General features: G+C 33.7%; 1 protein-coding gene across 4 annotated transcripts in view; it reads right to left on the minus strand.

The window, feature by feature from the left end:
* The window catches only part of LOC145662890 (protein FAM13A), a 288,108-nt gene that overhangs the window by 192,485 nt on the left and 79,907 nt on the right, over positions 1-15,716 (minus strand). Inside the window, exon 2 of one of the 4 annotated variants that reach the window (XM_081728862.1) lies at positions 11,056-11,088. The exons of 2 other annotated variants lie outside the window; for them this stretch is intronic. The gene's annotated coding sequence lies outside the window, so the exon portion shown is untranslated. Of the gene's footprint in view, positions 1-11,055; positions 11,089-13,413; positions 13,436-15,716 lie in introns of those variants that run through there. One more of the 4 variants, XM_081728863.1, reaches the window with a different exon arrangement.

Consider the following 15,716-nt stretch of genomic DNA (forward strand, 5'->3'; position numbering starts at 1 on the left):
GGCTCTTACACAGTAAATTGATTTAATTCTTCAAGTGATGCCAAGTAACGTGGGTGAGGTGGACGGAGATTAGAAATACTTTACCCAATTTACTCTACTAGCGCACCACTTTTTCATTCCAGTCAAACAAGTAATCTGAAGATGAGTTCAGCAACTTTGCGCTCATCAACAGATTAGTTTCCCCTCTTGCTTTGAAATTCGGCGTAATTTCCTTTTCGATAAGCAGTCTACTGGTGACGTGTTATTTCCCCATGTTCAACTCTCTGCACAATGATCAATACATATAGAGTATTTTTAATATGCTGTATTTACGAAACAAAAACGCATCTGTAAAACTGTAATATCGTTTATAGCAGCATTTCACAAATTGTGTTCCAAGATCACAAGTCCTCGAGAACTATCCCGATAATCTAATCTGCTTGTCACTTACGTAGATGTACTAGAAGTAACCGTTCTTCGCCACCCGGAAAGAATAAAGTTTAATGAATATCAATCCGGAAATTTGAATATTATAGAAACTGTAACCCGCTTTAAGTCTTATTTTTTGTGAAGAGTTTATATTCCGAATTTCATGCCTCAAACATGCATATATATATCTATTATATAAAAGAGAACGCACAAATCCTTTGTTAGCTCATCACGCTAATACGGCTGAACCAATTTCTTTCATTTTTGGGGGGTTATTAGGATTTGGACCCTAGATGGTTTTTATCATATCACTTTAATTTTTAATTACCAGTGTCTTGAGATAATTGACCATTCAAGTGTCCATAACGTACAAATCCTTTGTTAGTTCATCATAGGTATAAAAATAAACGTATTTATATGCAACCCGCATGACCGTGTCACTCGGCGGGTTAACATAAATGACAGGCGCTATAATGTTAACATTTACTGCAATTTGAAAGCGAAAAAGTAAAAATTATCTAAGTAACAAAGTTTATTGCGTTCCGGGGTGACCGCAGCGAAGCGGGGTGAACGCTGCTAGTATATATATATGGCCAGATTTAGGGGGGTGCAAAGGTGCACGTGTACCCCCCCTTCGTTGTAAACACATACTACCTAAAGTAAGAAGCTAGCAGTGAGTTTTGCAAAACCAATAGTTTAAGTCAATTTTCTGAAGGTTGAAGGAAAAGAATTCATCGAGAGCAGACACAGCATTTCTATAGAAATTCTTCATTCATATCACAGATGCCTAACGGCATTTAAAAAATACTCAAATTTAATTCAAATGCACTGGTAGTTACTGCTGCACCCCCCCCCAGAGAATCCTAGTTCCGGTCCTATATATATATATATATGGCGGATCCAAGGGGGGCTATAGCCCCCCCTTGATGCTCAGATATACACTGGATAAAATGGGCTTCAATCCTGCTTTACACTGGATAAAACGGTAAAATATGGTTCAGCCCCTCCCTTGATCATATCCTGGATCCGCCCATATATATATAATGTTCTAAAGACGGCGACCGATATTCTTCAGGTCAAGATAAAGTGTAAATGTTATATAAATGCTATACCCTCCGGGGCCTCCTGCAGTCGCTATGGAGAATCAAAAAATTAATGATGTAGCAACGCCGTAAACTGACTTAGAACCATTAGCATTGCTCTACGAACCCATCAAGCAGTTATATCGATTGTTACGTTAATAAGTGGTACTAGCCCCCCTTGATGGTACTGGTATCGATTTTAACTGCCATCTGGAAAAAAATAGATGAAACTATTTAATAGACTCATAGATCTACTCTGTGGCGCTCTATCAGCGACGTTGGCACATAGTGCATTTCGAGTCTTCAGACAAGGATCCGAAAGATATACAATTATATATATTTTTTCACTTTGACTTGTAGAATAGTCCTGTAGTGCACGGGCGCTATTTTTAGAACATCCGATATGTGTTATATTCGCGATAAACATATATACACTAAATACAAATACATCTTTGAAAAGTGACAGGACATTGTAACTAATAAAAATTGTCTTCATTTTAAAACATTTGAGAAACAGTGGTTTGTAGAAATACTATAAACCACTATTTCTCAAATGTTTTAAAATGTAGACAACTTTTATTAGTTAGAATGGTCTGTGGATCGACTACAATGTACAACACTAATGGCCCTCGTGTTGCTAAAATTATTCGGAAAATGATTCCTAATTATCCAAATATTCGTTATTCGAATATCTATGTAAACAACCACTCGTTTACTGGAGCAGTTACGCAATCATCCGTTTAAGTTCTTCGAACAACTATTCATTAATCAAATACACCGAGAATATTCGGACACCTAATTGTTCGAGTTCTAATAGCACTAGTAGTTTCAATAGTGCTTTTATACAATGCACACATGAGTAATAGTGATGTCAACATCAAGAAGGATACTGCTTGTGCGAAGCCATGATCTGATGATAGAAGTACTGTAGCCCACAAGAGGAGAAATCCAAAACAAGTTCTAATATCACAGGTTCCACAATATAAAAAGTACTAATTGATAAAGTGATGATAAATATAAGGAAAGAGCATTTATAATGGTTTAGAGATACGCACGTTATTAGACAATATTCTTCAATTATAAATATGATTTAAATGCAGATTTTGCAATACATTATAACTGAACTTTATTTTCTATATATTGTAATTTAACATCTGAATACATTATACATCCTGAATATTTAATTCTCTCTTGTAAATATTATACATAAGAAACAATGAGAATCCGAAGTTAAATCATCGTTCGCCATTACATGATTTAATGATTCAGACTAAAACTATTTTATTTATGCAATACTATTTAACTATTACACTGTTTAAACTATTTATGTGATACTAGCATCAATTACCCGCTTCCCTGGGTTAAAGCAAGAAAAATTACTTTTATGTGCCGTTAGTCAGTCATTTTTTTACTATTACTGAAGTGCTGCTCTCTGATATCGGTCATTTTCAATCATTTTTATGTATCTCCCCCCTCACCTAAGTTGAACCATCAAAGTGAAATGATAGAAATCATCCCAGGCCCAAACCTCATCTATAATGAAAATTTGATCGAGATCAGTCGGGTAGTTAAAGAGTTATTAAGTCACAAACATAGTCACTTTAATTTTTATATACATGAGACTCAGTGTGATTTTAAAAATTAAGGCAGCTTACTTTCTACGTAAATTATATTTTAAATGGTACAATTTATTTTAATATTTGATTAATTGTATCTTATTACTTCTGTTATATTACCTGATATTTGCAAGAGATCGGAAGTTTAGTCAGTATCTTAGCATTTCATGTAGACTCCGAAAATTTGCCTTGATAAAATCATTTACTACTATAGATATACCACATTGACTTGATCCTTAGTTTTTCGTTGCAAGCGCTGCTATCGGCTGAAGGAATTCCACTCGCTTACTCTCGCTTAGCAACAGCTGAACCCTTATTGTCTCAACGCGTAGGTGGGTGAGGGTGTGAGCTTTAGTTCGCATTTTTGCCACGGCTCAATTCATTTTGGCAGCACAATAGTTACGTGTATGAATGACTTTACGTTCATTTGGGTATGAACATTATTAAGATACTGTACATGGATGATACGTATCTTTTTTTTAATTAATGCTAATTATTTAACAATTACCCCATATATCATTTGAATTTTCTATTTACTAAGAGCAAAATTCTACGAGACTACTTCCAAAAGTCGAGTACAAAAATTTACAAAAGGCATTGAGACATTTTCGAGACAAGACGAGCAAAGCTTTTCGAGAAGGAATCATTCACGAATCGAGAAAAGACTTCTCCAAAATTTGCATTCTCCTCTCATCTCGGCACTAGACAGAAACTGTAGCTATTGTGTTTTTCAGATGTAAAGCATCACGGGCAGTAGCCAATGCTGTGCGATATTCCGCGCGGTGTTGCCGGATTTCGGACTCAACTTTCCCTTCTCGCTCTTCCTCTAGTTGAGATTATTACACATACATTGGCAACATTATTCACAATGTAAATATACTATTCCAGCAAACTCAAAGATTTTGGCTGTGTATCCTAGAAGTATATATAGCAACTGAATAACCTACCTATTAACTTATTCCAGTGGAACTGCTAAACGTTCGTCTTCAACACTACTTTCACTATCGTCTATGTCAATTAATATTTCGCCATTGTCTGAATCTGACTCTTGTAAATTTTTTATTATGAGTTCCAAAAATTGTAAACACAAAAAATTATTCTTCGAGCTTCACTTCGTAGCACTTTTTTTTTTTTTTTTTTTTTTAAAGAAAATTCCGCACTTGTACTCGGTTTCCTTAAAGACATTGTCAACTATAATTTTGGAGAACAAATGAACTACCACGAAAGAAAGCAACCTAGACACTGATGAATTCTGTTTATGCTAGAAGAAGAGAAGTTGCGTTCCTACACACACAATCAGCTCCTTTGCTTCCATGTAATAACATACTCTTATACTTGATGTAGGTCTCACAACAACAATCCATCTGATTCGTAAGCAACACGATATGGTCGAGTTTGTTTTGGGTTACAATAATTTATGACACCACTCAGACGCCTGGTGCTTTTGCGTCCCTGCTAGAGGAGTAAAGAAGGAGTACGTAATTGGCCACACATACGTAAGGTATTGAAACGAAGAAAAAAAAATCATACTGCGTTTCTTCTGTCGAATAAGGAAGAATCTTGCATGAAGGCGATTTCAAAACAATATTACGAATGTCCCATACCTTCTGTTCTTCCACATGAGCTACCGCCGGGAATCGAATATATATATATATATATATATATATATATATATATATATATATATATATATATATGAATCAAATTGCAGAGGCTTGTTATTTAATTCGATCGCTTACTATTCTCAAGGGTGTAGAAACGGGGGAAAAGCGGGCCTTGACTTTCCAAACTATTTCCAGCCCCGAAATGAGGTTCATCTAGTATATGTTTAGTAAACTTATTTAATAATTAATGCAAATTAGGAACGTTTATAATAAAATAAGATTTTTAAAAAAAGAAAAAAGAAAACATCATCAATACAGTTTCTGTACCTAATTACAAGGACGCTGATTTCTCTGTAAATTGGGGGGGGGGGTGCATTCAGATGCAGAAAGCATATATGATGATTTTAAGACAAATTGCATTCAAATTATGCCTAATATTGCACATTTACAAATAAAATGAGGGGCCCTGGCTCCCTCAGTCCCCCCAGGATCTCTCACTACTATATTATTGCATAATAATATCTGAGTTGATATTTTTTCGAGTTTTTTCCTTTTAGTATTTTAACCTACATAAACACAAAGTCGGATAAACAGACTGCTAGAAACAGCATTTGTTTTCTTATGAATAGCTTATTGATTTATCTCTTACAATCCGCTTTTCAACTTCAGTACTGTTAAGATCCGTCTTTTGTTAAGGTAGCATCGAGGAAACATAATATGTGTATAGTATACATGGTGAGTTAAAATGCTTTCATATTCTGAAAGAGGTCATTTGTTCTGTTTTTAATGTGTGAAAAGCTTTCCTCCCCCTGAAAGTAATGTTCCCCTAGAACAACCTGTTGGTTACACCCCTGATTATCCTTTAATAAAAGTTGAGTTCCATTTCCAAATCGAAGAAAAATCCACTGGAAATTAGACGGGACTCAACGCTCGTTTTACTAATTGTTTTATATGGAAACCTTTCAAAGCGTGTATCATGACAACCAGTTATCATAAAAAGATGTAGTTTTCACGTATGTGTTCGTAATTCTTTTCTCTACTTCGTAAAGTGAGCAGTTAATGTGCTAATACAATATTTCTAATAAGCGCCTCTGCTATTGTCAAGATTCGCAGTAGCGCGAGAAGTCAGCGTGCAGAACTGCTTGTCGCGAATTGTCAACACCGCTCAAAGTCAATTGGACGCCGTGTAAAGCCAACTCAAGGCCATGCCGCTTCTCATCTGAAATCTGTTGTAATACAGTAGTTTCTAATGTAAATACATCTAATTAATTTCACCTAATTACGAAAGAAATATGAATCATAATTTAAGAGTGACACAACAATAATTGTGCATTTACATTAAAAGTCAAAAAGACAATGGAACTTACGATTAATGTTACTGAACTTCTACAAATAGCAACACGCGACTTACTTTAGAAAACACAAAAAGACAGAACAAAATCTATTTTTTCTTCCATTTTAGTCTTTTATTATGTCTTACATAATAAAGAAGAAAATAGAAAAAAAACTCAGCATAACACTTTCACAACTGAAGTCGTTTTCATTTGACCTTCAAAAATAACGATAATGAACTTTAAAAGAAAAAAGTTAAAATAGGACCGTTATCGCCTATTTACAACCTCAAAAATTACTCAAGAAAACCAGAGAAAAAGATTTTAAAGAAAGCAATACTTAACTTATATAGTTCTCAAAGTAGCGTCCGCGGGTCTAATCAGGAGGATCTAGGTTTTTTTTATTTACTAAAGTATATTTAAGCATTTGTCTATAAAATAGTTCGAAAAACATCTTTAAAAAACTTATTTAAAAAACACTGATTTTATAAAATGGGCTAAGAAGAAGTGTTGGAGGAGGTAACGAAGAAATTGTACAAACACTAAAAGCATTGGGCATGAGAGGGTATAACGGATTACAGCAAAATACTTATAGTTTTTATCTAATTTCTTAATTTTATACAATCAAAAATTATTTTCTACTTCTTGAGTGCATTTTATAAAAGCACTGATTGCAAATATTTTTAACGGTTATTATTTTTTCTTATTTTTTACTATAAAATATTTTCACATGCAATCAGTTCTCTACAGAATCTTACGGGGATGATGTAGTAGGTACCGCACTACATAATCATTTTAATTAATAAACCATAATTACATAATTACATAAATTTCTTGTGAATGCTCAAACTTGACACGAAGTTAACAGAACGCCTGGTCGTTTGCAAACAGCCTCACTGCTCTGAGGATCTCGATTGAATAAGTAACACGCGCTCGATAATTAATTCTACATCATTAATTTTAAAGTAAACGGATAAATTAGTGTAAAAATTATATGAAAACATTGTATTGTCACTGGGTTTATGAATCTGCACAAAATGTCAGAATTTTACTAGTTAGTATAGAAATGGTGAAATTTAAATTACAAGGTTTGATTCCAACGAAGAGAAAACTAATCTAATAACAAAACGATACAAAAAAAAAAGTAATTATGCAAACAGTATTCCTCATTGCACCATTACATCAAATGCAATATCTCGTTGACTGCCGATATTCTCTCAGAACAAAAAGGTAATAAATGTGAGACATTACGGATTCACATTGCACAATAATCTGTACTCGTAGTCGTTTCCGTATTTTTCAATATGCTGTAGAGTGAAAATCGAAGTTTAATTTCTCGCTATTAGTTTAGAATTACTGCCATAATAATAGGACGTTAAACTATTTTTTAACACTCAGAGAGGAAAGAACAAACCCAATATAATGCTTTCAAAAAAAATGTAGTAGTACTAGTAGCCTATCATGAAACACTATGTCTATACGATACTTTACTGTTAAATAAAAGTGCAAACAAATCAATTATCAGTCATAAACATGTACACGAATTTTTACATGATACATGCAATACCTTGGGAAGATCTGTGCAGAAATATATAAGCTTTTTTTTTAATATTCCCAGTAAAACACTAATGTTTGGCGCTGACTAATCAGCAAGAGATCATAGATGCAAATATTACGTCCAATCACCTTCAGTTGGGTTTTTCATGGATTATTTTCTTGCTCAAACTAGACGAGTAATGGTATATAGCCCCAAGCCGATTTTCTTATGAAAATTCTTCATTCACCGTTACATTAAACACATGCAGTAAAATGGCCTCAAAACTAATTATCCGAAATTGTTAAATATATATTTAATAAGCATAGCTTTATTTTTCTGTAATTCGAAATATCTAATTAAAAAATACCTACTATGACATGCTCTTAAAATTTTATTTTGTAAATATCTGACTGCCTAAAGTGTGACCGTCACATACCCAACCGTTAAAAATGCAGGAAATATTATCCGGATGCAATGTCCACTTTCAGCACTGAGAATATATGAGACTTGCCGCTTAATGTGGAATACAAATCATATGATCTAACAATGGGGATCGAACCAGTGTCACACACCAAAGGCAAGAATGCTGATAAGCCACGAAGGAGCTCTATCAGGGAAATCCTATCCAAATTCTACTATAGGAATTCACTTTACATCTCGAATATTCCTTACAAGGCTCTTTTATGACTCACCAAGAGGATTAACCTTCGATTCATGGTCGGCCGTTACCATTTTGTATCAGACAAAGGAAGAAAGATAGGGAGATGAACTGATATACTTCCTTCCTTTTCTCGCATTAGTCTTCTGAGGCGGAAAATGAAGCTACGATCTCTTGTCCTCTCTCAAGGATACCGTGTACGGAGTACTGTGTAGTAATCATTGGATAATAACAAGAAGTGCAACCAGTAACTGCCCTGGGTAGTTGGTTTCCTTTCACAAACAGGAAGAATGCAGTTACTAGAGTGAGAAAAATTATAAGTTTATGTTCTACAAGGTCAACTGTTTCATCAATGAAAAATTATTAGTTTCATTCAACATGGAATAAAAATCATATTAGCTTATTCCAAATCGAACATGCGCTCTGTTATAGTTTGTGAACGACAATTGACTACTGCCAAATTCGTGTGCAGAGCCAAAGCGTGATTTAAAAATTCAATTATTCATTTACAAGATGTATAGGAAATATTGAAGTGTAACATTCATATGGTGACAAGAGTTAGAGCTCAATTTTTCAAACATAACTGCGGAAGTATGTTCCGCATAGAAAATACTGCTTCAGTACAACCTTGTTCTATAGCTGAAAAACCAGCTACACTAAACGTGTTCACAATTACACTAAAAGCAAAATTAAGTCCATGTATTCTTATATTATTTGTATCCACATACACTTTTTATTTCTTGTACAATATTTCTCCTTTGCCTACTCTACCACACAGTGTAGTCAACAAGTGTCTTCAGAAAGTAGCTGAATGACGCACAAAATCTAGCTAAAAATGACTAAACTTACCTAAAATCATAGCTATTAAAATGAAACAATAAATCCAGAAAAACATGTCTTCATAGTACTTTCTGATATTCTCAGTGGCGTAACAAACTTTTGCGCCCCCCCTACCCGCAAAGTATAGAGAAGGGGACCTAGTTATAAAGCCGACAGAAGTAAGATTGAAGTTCTACTTCTTTAAATCTTTATTCATCGCATGACTTCGCCCCCCCCCCCCCGCACTGCGGAGGTTGCGGGGGCAGCTGCTACGCCACTGGATATTCTCAAAATCAAACCCTTTCGTTCTTAAAATATTTTCAATACGATATGTTCCTCATTGATGAGAGGTACTACCATGCTCTTCAAATATTTTCTTCGTTTGCAATTTTTGAGGTAATGCTGGCTATATTTTGATCGAGTTATTGTTCTGCTTCCATATTACAAGCTGAAAATATGCTCCAAACAATCATACACAAATTAACTACGCGTTAAACTTAATTATGGAAAGGTGGAAGTTTCCAGAACCCCAATTTGCCGTGAAACCATGGACGCATGGATGAAAGAGATAAAGGAACATCTATACTGTAGTGGCAATATAAGTCTGCTGCAATCAGAATAAATAGTAAACAGCAAGTTACACTTCATTTTCAATTCATATTTTAATAAAGGAAATTTTGGCTGTGAAACAGATCCAACTACTGCTACGAACAAGTGGCTAGAAATTGACAATTATGAATGAAGAATTTGTCAAAATTATAGCTAGTAATTATACTTTACTACCTAATCAGCCGCAAAATGACCGAACTAACAACACTACCACCAAAGAATGAAACTAATTTTAGAGATACACCTATCATAAAGAACACGGATCTGCTTATGTATCTGTTATTTGTGTATACTGGTATGCTGATACATTATCTGTAACCTTGAACCTTCACCTATTTGGACAAACACCTACAGTACACATTCACCTATGAGTGATGTTTTTTGCAGTAGTTAACTCTAAAAGTATGCAACATATGTAGGAAAGCTATGTACGTATCAGCTCAAGAAATAGCACTTTCAGCTTGCAGCATCAAAGTCTACGCTGTTAAGAGGCTTGATAATAATACTTTGACTTTCATCATTTGATATGCAAATCGGATGCTTAAGAGCGCATCGTACGTTCTAGTATTGTATGAACCTAAACAATCTACAGAAAATACAATCTTCTAAATAAAATATTCACTATTAACCTTTCTTCTAATATCCTCGATTTTGATTCAAAGTTAAGAATGTCTTATAGCAGTAAAGTTTCAATAGAACAAAAGTTAGTGTACAGTGTATACAAGTTAGTGTATAGAAATTCAGAAGTCTTACTTATTTCGTTATAAATGTCTCTGCAAAAACTACGTTGAGCATACAACGTTATTCTTGAAACGCATAAACATCGTGGATCAATCAATTACATTATACGTAAGCCTGCAAAAGTGTATATTAAAGAAACTGAATGTAAAATTTTATAACAGCATAACTTTGTACGTAGCATTGTATAGATGTGAAAACTGTCGCTAAAAAGAAGAAAAAAAAAAGTTATCGAAAAGTTCTCGAAGATTACTTAAGAAAAATAGAAGTTAAATTTAAGAAAAATACAAGTGTTTTTTTTTTTAAATGGTAAATCTGCAGTTTTTAAGAACCGCGTTAATAAGCACCGAGTTAGCTTCATCAAATAAACAACACTTAACGTACTCGCCTTTAGCGTAGGAGACCCAGGTTCGATTCCTGGTGGAAGATCATGTGGTTCGGATTCCACGTTAATCAGTAGGCCCACGTTTCATATAGCCTCGCTGCTGAAAGGGTTGTTATACTCAAAATCAATCAATCAAATAAATAAGTTATCATTTTCATTTAAAGAAGATGACCAATTATTATTATATGCTTTTCGAAGGAAGTTCCATTACTAAAAATAAATGAATATTTGTACTACGGGAGAAATTTATTTAGTACTCACAACTTACCTTTCATGTGGTAAAGCACGGTGACACGAGAACCTGAAAGTTCGAAATTTCAGTTTAATATTCGAAGAATCTATTATTCGAATATTACAATAAATTATTTGAATATTAACAGCACTAGTTTGTCCCACAGTATCTTAGTTTCTTTATTTTCTTTTTCTTTAACGTTCCACGTTTATGGTCTGAGGCTAAATGAGACAGTGATGATACTAAAGGAAAAGGTGGAATAAACGAAATGGAGGAGGAACGGAAGAACCCATTTGTTCACCACAAAGCCCACTTGGTCGAAGCTGGGATCGAACCAGAGACTCTACACGCCAGCCATGAGTGCTTTACCACTGAGCCACGTAATATTATTTGTTTCAAATGATTTTTACTCGAATTCGTAGCAAGGGCGGCTTTAGAATTTTAATTTTGGGTGGGCCCGCTCCCTCGTTCATGGATATATAAACACATTTGATTAATTAATGACAGCAGGAAATTACTTTTACAGTAGTGGTTGATGCTATTTGTTAATTATAATTAATTACGATTAATATAAATAGTGGAAAATACATTTACTCTTTAATGTATCTTTTAGCTTTATATTCTTTTTTAAACTTTTTGGGTACGCCCGTGCCTACCCAGCCTACCGCTAAAGCCGCCACTGATTCGTACGTATTTATACACAAATTAACAAGAAATTCTTCCAAGAGACCAAGAAAGAGATGAGTCTTCATTGAAGACATTACAGTGAAGACATCACAGGAATATACATTACTGTGTCTATGCCTTGCGCGATAGAAAATACCTTATTGAGATGCATTAAAAAAAAATCAGTATTAATTAAACTTTTTAATTAAAATTCGATTATTTTCTTGCCCTACGCCTTGCCTCCAAAGTAGATAGTGTACATGCAATAATAACTACGGGCTGTCATACGTTCCCTCTCTTTTTCTTTTCTTGTTTCATTTTTTAATCCTGCGTGCAGATTAGTTTATCTTAAATCACACAATAGTATTTTAAGTATATACCTAATCTTTAATCCCGTTTGTGACAAACATCCTTGGCCTGTTTCTTCTTATTCATGAACTCTGTACTATGTTCTACGTATCTTTCACGTGTGCAATTTTGTAAGACACTAATATTGCATTAAGGAAATAAGAAATCAAAATAATGGCTCCCAGTTCATTAAGACTTCTGGTAGCCTTGATCTACATTTCTTCTGTTTCGATGCCTCTCCTTGATAACTGATTTCTTAGAAGAATGAGAGCATTGATTTGATAAGTTCAGTTCCCTTGCCTTCTGCCGCAAGGTCTCGGGTTCAATTTCCTAGTACTAACCTACTTGATATGTTTCGCTTCTACTCTATTATTGCATGTATGAAATTATTTGTCGAGAATGGATATATTGTGTGTTTTACAAGTAGTACACTTTTTTTTTTTTTTTTTTTAATTTTCTTGGTTTACGGAGTGAAATGAACGGTATTCTAGGGTAGGATCACGCATCTTCTGGAATCGGACTTCATAAATTGTTAATTTCTTTTCTATTATTGTTGACATATTTTTCGTTTTTCACAGTAAATTGTCGTAATTTTCATAGTATGTACTTTACAAAACAATACGTAATGTCACAGTCACATCGTATTTGGAATAACCAAATATCCTTCCTAGAATTTACAGAAATCATGGGATTTGTTTAACTTCTTGTCGGTGTTTTGGAGCTTTAGCCTTATTAAGAGAGTATTTAAGTTCCTTGCAATAACACATGCGTACATAAAATGTTCGGGGGATATGAGAGATAAATATTCAATTCTATGTAATAATTCAAATGAACTTCGTTTCTGTGTAGTTAATACAATTTATTAATTTATACATATTTCTGTATTTTACCGGCATCTACGGTCGTAAGCCAGTCTCGTATGAGATTACGTCCCTTGACGAACACATTATCCGGAAAAGGGGGAAGAAAAGAAGTGGCCTGGGACCTGTATGTTAGATACTATCCCAGTATTTGCTTGATGTGAATGAGGAAAGAAAACTCCGGAAAATTTAAAAGTAATTTCGACTTTATTCTTATTGTTGTCCTTGGGCTATCAGAAAGTTGGATTTAAGTGGTCACCATATTCCTGTCCATATCGCCTTGCTATGAATGGTGTTCGAAAATAACAGTGCCAAACTTTTGAAAACGCAGATCACAAAAAAATATAGTTTAATTTTGAATACATTTAGTTGAACGTCATTTGAACTTCGTTGATGCACACGGACATAATGGGTCAATGTTAAGAATGTTGAAAGGTGAAATCAGAACATAAATGTCACTGCTAAACAAGGATATAATCTCTACAGCGTTAAATGGAAAAACAAATATTACGCGATTTACCTTTGTTCAGGACTCAGTCTTCATTTACATATGCTTACCTGGAAATAAAAGAAATGAGAAAAATATTAATATTACATGTTTATAACATCCATTACTAAAGATTCATAATGCAGAAACAACAAAATCCATTTCTAACTTTTGTACAGCGTTAATTTATTCTGAAGAATTCAACGAAACGAAGATGTTGAGAACATTTCCTATGGACATACTTGGTACATTCTTCAGAAATGCAAACCAGCTAAGCAGGGACGTACGCAGGGGGTCGGTCCTGGGGGTCCAGACCCTCCCCGAAATTTCTACTTTTGTGTAAATTTAGCCAAATTTTAGGGGCAATTTTAGGAATTTTAATATAAAATGCCCTCATATTGAGTTTGGACCCCTACCGAAATAAATTCCTGCGTACGCTACTGCAGCTAAGGTAGAATAAATAGGTTTATTAAAGCCAGATCTCTTTTACTTAAAACCTGGGCAATAAATAAGATTCCGTTTAATAGCTCTAGTCAGTGCTAACATTCACATGAGCACAAACTGGATCCAAATATCAGATACCACTGGTATTCATTCTTTTGAAAATCCAGCTTATGACATTTAATTTCGTATATAAGTTTAGATATACTTAAGTTCTTACAAACATCCCAAAAAGGTCACGTAAAAGTATGTTAAATTTTGAAATTTACGATCAAAACTTGGCTCAAACGTTAGATTCTCGTATGTTGTAGATTCGCACATTATAAAACTGTTACAAAGTGTTTCTCAAATCATGGTACAGGAGATCTACACTTGTGGTCCTCTTAGATTAAACGTTAGTCCAAAAAAGACAGGAAAAATAAAATCCAAGTAACTTTAATATCAGATATTATAGATTAAACAGTCAAAAAGAGACAGAAAAAATAAAATTAAGAAATTTTCATATCAGACACTAGGATCTACAGTTAAGAATCTCGAACATGGTTTGAAAATTACATAAGCAAACATCTTTCTTTTCTCCCTCACAACTGAAATTTTATTAAATTTACTGCCCTATCTATCTTATAAAATATTATGGACTTCAATTATTAAAAGACACTAATATATTTTTTCTATTAATACCACACTAAAATTAACAGAATTATTTAATTGCTCGTAATACCACTTTTAAAATGTGGGTATTAACGCAAGCTCAATTAAAAAAAGAGAGAGAGAGAGAAAGAAATCTGCTTTTTAAAAGAGCAAGAGTATTGTGTTCCACATTACATTAACTAAAAGTGGTCCTCACTGAAAGAAGTTTAAGAAACATTGGTATCACAATCTGGAACTGAAAAAACAAAAACTTACAATGACCACCCTAAAAACACTCAATTTTGTCTTCCTGTCAATTTAACTAATTTCTCGTCATATGATATATAGATGCAAAAGCCACATTTGAGAAAATTAAAATATTTCACAGAACTCCTGAACTCAATTCACTATGTGATGAAACACAACCCTTGTATCTTTAATTTTTTTAAACATTATACATTTTTATCGTCAAAGAACATTTGTTCTTCTGGAATAACGTATCAATAACACGATTTCTTGATAAATAAATAAATAAACAAATACTCATCACGTGAGCTAATCTCGGCGATTCGTTACAATTTCTATTATATAAAAAATATACATGGGTTGGTACTCTTTTTTTTTATTTAGGGCAGAGTTTATTTCCCATATATTTAATTTAGTTAATAAAACACAATTTCTCTGCTTATTTAGTTTATTTCCCCATATATTTCATTCAGTTAATAAAATACAATTTATCCGCTTATTTAGAGTTTAAGATTCTCATCAGCACCGAAGTTATATGGGGAATCATGAATCACATATATTTCCAATGGAAATCGAACGGCCTTCATATCAGAAGTGGAAAGCCACGAGTGAGCTACAACAGAACTGGAATCAGATGTCAAGCATATTCTCTCAAATATAAATTTATATATGAGATAGTGATCCATTGGATATTTATAAACCTTCTGAATGTGTTTTGTATTACGACTGAATTCAACGTATGACACGAAATCTGCAATCCACAGTTAAGTTTTTAAATGTAGGGTCCACTATGATTTAACTAACGATCATCAATACCAGAACCGCAAACACTGAATACTCAAAGAAATTAAGAATTAGAAACGAATGAAAAAAAAAAAGTTATTTGAAATAAGTGTATAAAAACAATAAAGAAAAATTGTCTGGGTAGAATGGGGAATTAATAAGAATTTACAAAAATTGATAACTAAAAGAGGGAAATTATTTAGGTCACTGCTTCGGATACAATTAAATTCTGAATA

This window comes from Thermobia domestica, chromosome 10 (genome assembly GCF_964235325.1).
Source record: "Thermobia domestica chromosome 10, izTheDome1.hap1.1, whole genome shotgun sequence".
Classification (NCBI taxonomy): Eukaryota; Metazoa; Arthropoda; class Insecta; order Zygentoma; family Lepismatidae; genus Thermobia; species Thermobia domestica.